The sequence below is a fragment of the Micromys minutus genome (assembly GCF_963924665.1).
Source record: "Micromys minutus genome assembly, chromosome: 12".
In the NCBI taxonomy this organism is placed as follows: Eukaryota; Metazoa; Chordata; class Mammalia; order Rodentia; family Muridae; genus Micromys; species Micromys minutus.
In genome coordinates, this window is record NC_137981.1 from 38,815,106 (window position 1) to 38,821,462 (window position 6,357).

At 35.2% G+C, this 6,357-nt stretch overlaps 1 pseudogene across 1 annotated transcript; it reads right to left on the reverse strand.

Moving 5' to 3' along the window:
* Positions 1 to 5,153: 5,153 nt before the first annotated feature.
* On the reverse strand, positions 5,154 to 5,535 carry LOC308427955 (adenosine 5'-monophosphoramidase HINT1-like; annotated as a pseudogene). Its single transcript has one exon. The product of its transcript is annotated as an adenosine 5'-monophosphoramidase HINT1-like (transcript).
* Between the last annotated feature and the right edge of the window lie 822 nt (positions 5,536 to 6,357).

The following is a 6,357-nucleotide window of genomic DNA, read 5'->3' on the forward strand; positions in this document are numbered from 1 at the left end:
TTTATGACTTTATTTTATTTAAAAAGTTTATTACTTTTTATGTATGTAGGTGTTTTTCCTGTATGTACATATGTGTACTACATGCATGCCTGTTTCCCCCTAACACTGCTCTATGCCCAAAAATAATATGAGAAATATGCAAAAGATTGCTTAATCCAAGTCATACATATATGTGTACAAATATCAGACTGGGAAAATCTATGTAATTCTAAAGATAGCTTTTCCCCATGCTGGTGTAGATCTCATTTTCCTGTTCCATACCATTGTGTGGAGACCCCATTCTCTCACTCTGTATTTGAGTCTCATGTGCATGTTTCTTCTTCTTTACAACATAATTTTCTTCAATGTATCATGCAGAAATATTAGACAGCTCTTGATATAAAGCTGTTATAATAGAATTGCTCCTCATTCTTGCTGATACTGTGTCTTGCCATTTCCATAAGGAGCAGATTGCTCCCAGCTCCCTACCAAACTTAAGACCTGCTTCTCCTCATCAGTGGTACTTACTTTTCGATGCCCCCTACTGAAGCACTGAGATGCAGACTGATGCAAAAGCAAGAGGTTTATTTTCTGGCACCTGGCATCAACCCTCAGTTAGTCCCTCAAGGCAAGTGACTAGAACGTGATCCCAAATGGCTATAACAAGCAGTTTTATACTTTTTAGGGGTACAGGGTACATCAGCAAGGTTACAGTTTAAACTTGTTGGTGAAGCATATTGACCATTAAATCTATTGGCTAACAAGAATGGGTAGGTTATGACATGCATCGTAAATCTTTCAGGGACCAGAGGGTCAGGTGACTCTCAGTCAGTACATTCTGTGGTTTTTAAAGAGTGTTCCTGCTCCTTCTTAGAACTATGAGTGGAGAATGAAACTTGGCTGGCCTAGCCTTGACCTGAGGTGGGTGGGTCCTGTAGAGACAGGTTCTTACTCTATAGGGAAGTCAGTATAAAAGACACTAGGTCAGGTGTCCTTGAATTCATCAAGGTCCTTGAACATCAGCTTTTTAAGTGTATACAAGAGCCATGATGCCTGGTTTTGTTGAATTACTATTATTTATCCATTTATGTAGGAGCCAACAATGTTCAAAAAGACATATGTGGCTTTTGTCTTGATAACACCCATGTTTTAATAATGAGTCTGGCAAAATGAATATGTATTTCGAAATAAAATATAAGAAACATTTAAGGGCTGACAAAATATGAGGAAAGTTTTATTTTTTTTTTAAGATGGGAAAAGTAGGTCTATAGAGAAAGCCCTTTGAATAATATATTTACATTGAATGATAACCAGTACTGGCTATAAAAAAGATAGGGGTCTGTATATTTTAGCTGGAAAACTATGTAAATGACTTTCAGTTGATCATAGACTATGGTCAGTATGAACACATTTTTAGTAAACTCAGAATCACTAGTAATGGATTGGTGTCATATTAAAGAAAGAAATAAAACACTCTACTCCATAATATTTATCTGAGATAACCCAATTTTTAATTCCCTCCTTTATTCTTTCAGCATTTTTTTCCTCTTGCCAGTTTGTTGTATGTGTCTGAATCTGAGCCAATCTATTGTGAGCATTCTGTGTGTTTATCTGTCTTTGTGTGTCTCTATGCATCTTCACATGACTTTTGAGTGTGTTTGACCCTTACAACATTGTGTGGTCTTTTCTCAAACAACACACACACACACACACACACAAAGAAGCACATGTAGAAAGAATGAGTAACACTATCTAAAAATCTTTAACAGAGTTTTCAAAAGATTAACTCATAGACTCCAACTGATTCAGATAATAGAAAACATTATTGTTTGTGAAGCAACATCTTCACAATATGTTCAAAATTTTATGGTGAATATTCATTTTATGAGATTGCTTTAAACTTATGTTTGCTATTTTCATTATATTATTGCCATAACACACATGAATTAACTTCATTAAAGGACATGGAAATTATATAATTTAATATTTCACTTATAGAATAGTTTCATTTGTAAATGTGTATACATAATCTTTGACTTCATGATTCTTAAAACACAAAAGCCAGGAAAGAAAAGCTATGCAAGTTCAACAAAACTGAAGTTGAGTTCTGAACAAGCTTGCGTACGATGAAGGCCTTGATGCTTTATCTGTGGATAATGTGACTTGTTTTTCTCATCTATTAAATTGTTGTTTACCCTAGTTCTTAATTCTCAGTTATTATTAAGATTTAGGGTATTAATATAAGGGCTGAGAAACCATTGTATAGAATAGAGCCAGTGCCCACTCAACATTTTCTGGCACAGAACATAATACAATTAGTGATATAAATTAAAAGATAATAATGATGTTCCAAGTTTGAGATGTGACAAAGTAATGTTTAATTTTGTTAGAGGAAGTCACTAGGGCCAGGTTTTAAGGTTTCAAAGTCTTATTTTATTCCCACTTTTCTCTCTCTACTTGTTTCTCTTGTTGCATTTGAACTGTTAGGTAACCTTGGAAACAATGGTGACATTTATACAAAATTGAAGCTCTGAAAAAATTTTCATTACACCGAGATGAATCAGAAGAGGGGATTAAACAAAGTAACTCAGAAGTGCAGAAAATGTAGGTCTGCTTAAAAGGAGTAATCCGTGGGAGCTCTGGGGGAGTTGGTTAGTTGATATTGTTCTTTCCATGTACTTGCAAACCCTTTCAGCTCCTTCAGTCCTTTCTATATAGCTCCTCCATTGGGGTTCTATTGCTTAGTCAGATGGTTAGCTGCAAGCGTCCTCATATGTATCAGTATGGCTCTAGGAGAGCCTCTGAGGAGACAACCATATCAGGATCTTGTCAGTAAGCACTTTTTTGGCATCAGCAATAACAACCCCATGGGAAGAACAACAATATCAACCAATCAACCCCTCAGAAATCCTAGGGACTAAAATACCAAGCAGTGAGTACACATGGAGAGATCCATGGCTCCAGTGCATATGTGGCAGAGGATCGCATTGTCTGGCATCAATGGGAGAAAAGGCCTTTAGTCTACTGAAGGCTCATTTGTGCAGTATAGGTCAGACAGAGCTCAGATTCTCTAAGTCCTATGTCTAAACATCATGATGTCTTTAGGAATATTCTCTTCATTTCAACTTCTGGTGGATACCAGAAGATCACAAGAATAACTCATTGTGTTCAGGGTAATTCTTGGACTACTTGGACCAATAATACAAATACCTTCTGTTTTGATTTTCTTATGTTTAGAATTAGAATTCTTTGTTAGATCATCATCTATCACTGCTTGGGATAGCATTGGCAACCCAAGGTACATAATTTCAACTATATATGAATTGGTTTAATATTCACTCATATTCATTATACATATGATTTATAAATAATTATAATGATTGCTAATTTGTTATTAAGCCATCTATAAACACATTTTTTCTGTATTGACCTTCCACAGGTAACTACTCCCCATCTTGACATTACTTAGTCTTCCTTCTTTACTTTATCCTTTTCAACTTTTGCATTCACCATTTCATTGGCTCTTAAGCATATTTACATAAGAAGACTTTCTGATGCAAGAGACACCTGAAAGTTTGGTAGGGAATCAAGGAGAGGACTGACTACCAGCTCCTAATTTCATCTTATCTGTGAGTAACATCTGCATGCAAACAGGACATTGCAGTGAAAAAAGAGGTAAGTCTATAGGCTTCTTTTAATGTTTTTTTTTTTTTTTTTTTTTTTTTTGTTTTTGCCTTCCCAGAGGCCTACTCAGATTCCAAACACTAAGTGACTTGGGTATACTTTATCTCATTTTGGGTGAAAGCATCATTTGTTTTTACCATTATTATTGAACTTTATATAACAGTTTTCACAGATACTAATTATCTCATTATACACTGTAATTATCCCACTAAATAGCATCCATAAACACAGACACATTGCCACTGAAGAAAACTCCATTGTTTGTAGAGCCGTGATAACTCTCCATAAAACTGTTCTTTTTATTCTCTCTTGTATTGTATTTCTATTTTTCATCTCATATTGTCAATTTTGAAATTTCTATATGACTATTATACAGCAAGGCAGTATGTGATCAGAATGCTTTATGGAGCAATATTTTATATAAAAAACAATATGATGATCTTAAAATTAAGAAAGTGTTTATCATTTTTGTTTCTTCAGTTAGTATAGAGATATGTAGCATGTAATAATTAAAATATCAATCCATGCTATGTCCATTGCACTGGCAATGGTGATCTCCCCATTCCCATGGTGAGTTCCAAGTGGTGGTCTTCCCAGGTTACCTCCTTTAGCTGCTGCAGAACTGCTCTTGCTTCCAAAGCCATCAACCCTGCTGGCTTTTATCCCTCAGCCCTGTAAAATGACAACTCTAGAGGTTTGTAATTTACTAGTCAGTTTTATAACATCAAATCTTCAACCCCCAAAATGCTCCCACAAAGAATTAAAAATCTCAGTCGATACATATACAAGCTGCACACCTAGATTAAACAGATGTGTCCTACATTGTTCAATCATCTATCTAAGAAATCTCCAATTAATTATGGCTCATTATTCTCTCCTACAGGTCTCATCTTGTCTCTTCCATCTCTGTCTTTCTGATTCTCTGTCTCTCCCTTTCTCTTTCCTTTCCTCTCCCTCATCCTCCCCTTACCTTCTCCCCTACCCTTCTACTCTCTCTCTCTCTCTCTCTCTCTCTCTCTCTCTCTCTCTCTCTCTCTCTCTCTCTCTCTCTCTCTCTCTCTGTCCCCTCTCGAAAACTTTCAGCTCCACCTTACCTTCCGTTGCCCAATCACTATTCTATTGCCCAATGCTCTATTCTTATCTGACTAAGATTTCACCTGATCTTACCTGAGTACAGGAACCCCTAAAACACAACAGCAGTTCACAACAGAAATGTATTTAATTCTTAGTGATAGCTAAAAGAATAAAGTATACGCTTTTGATTGTTATTACTTTGCTCTGAGAATTTCTATTTGTGGGCTACTCTAGTTGTCTACTAATGTTGATTATGACTATTAGCATTTATTTATTTTTTGTCGTGCAACAACGTCTTTTATTAGGCACAGAATTTTAAATGATCTCTTCAGTTTCTCCATACCCAGGCAAAATTATGTGTGCCTTTTAACTGGAGCATGCCAACTACCTAAGAAGAACAATTATACCTAACTTGGTTAACCAGGAGGCCAGATCATCTGCCAACCCCCAAGGACATGGAGGTGAATATGATAGACAGACTGCTTCCCATATGTACCTTCATTCACCACATTCTGATACCCATGCTTCAGGCCCAGATCTGCAGTACATTTCTTCCCAATAATCAATAAATGTACTAGAAGACTTTCATCATCAGCGTCTGGTACAGAAATTTGGGATATATACTTATTGGGAATCCCTAGAAAGTGTGTTTGTGCTTAATAGGAATAATGTCAGGAAAAGCAAGACACAGGTCGTTCTTGAAGACGATCTTAGCAGGGATCTCTTGTAGATGATCTTGCAGAAGATCGTGTCACCATCAGGCTGGGCCACTTGAGTCTGGGCAATCTCATCAGCCATCATGGCCACTTGCTGTCCTTCCCATGCCTGGGTCACTGTTTGGAGACTATTATTTATATAATTGAGAAATACCTGACAAATTTAATTATCATATTCTTACATTAAGAGATAGATTTAAGTGACCATAAATTATATAAATTATCAGAAATCAAAATGAATTTGTATTATTAGTTGAACTATGAAATTTTAATACAGTCTAAAATTTAAATTAAATTTTGGCACAAGAGTTGAAACAACTAAAACTTAATGATTTTGAGACTGACATTGTTACATTTATGATACATTTTAATGAAAGTATCAATGCCCACTGAATCTTACTAGGCTAACTACTTGAGATACAAATTATAATCTCCTGGCTATCTCTATCTCTCTCTTATTCTATCTATCTATCTATCTATCTATCTATCTATCTATCTATCTATCTATCTATCAAGTATCTGTCTATTTTAGCATATCAGGTGTTTTGATTTACTCTGCCTATTTTCAGATGTCTTCCTTCTTAATTTTAAATATTCTTGAACTATTAAAAGCAATGATACTTTGTGAATGGAATATCATTTTGCCTAGAGAAACCCACTTTTTTTATGATGCTCATTTTAAGTTTTGTCTTCATTAAGTTAAAAAGTGGTCAAGAGAATTCAGAGTGCACTAATGTAATGTGGGATTTTGTCCCATATGATGGGCCTGCTTTATTTCTCTGGTTATTTTCATAGATTTCCATTATCATTGTTTTACTTGTTTTTCAATGTTAGAAATATGTATCTTGTAATTCATAAAAATCAATAATATTAGTTTCAATGTTATAGTGCAAACCCTTGTAAA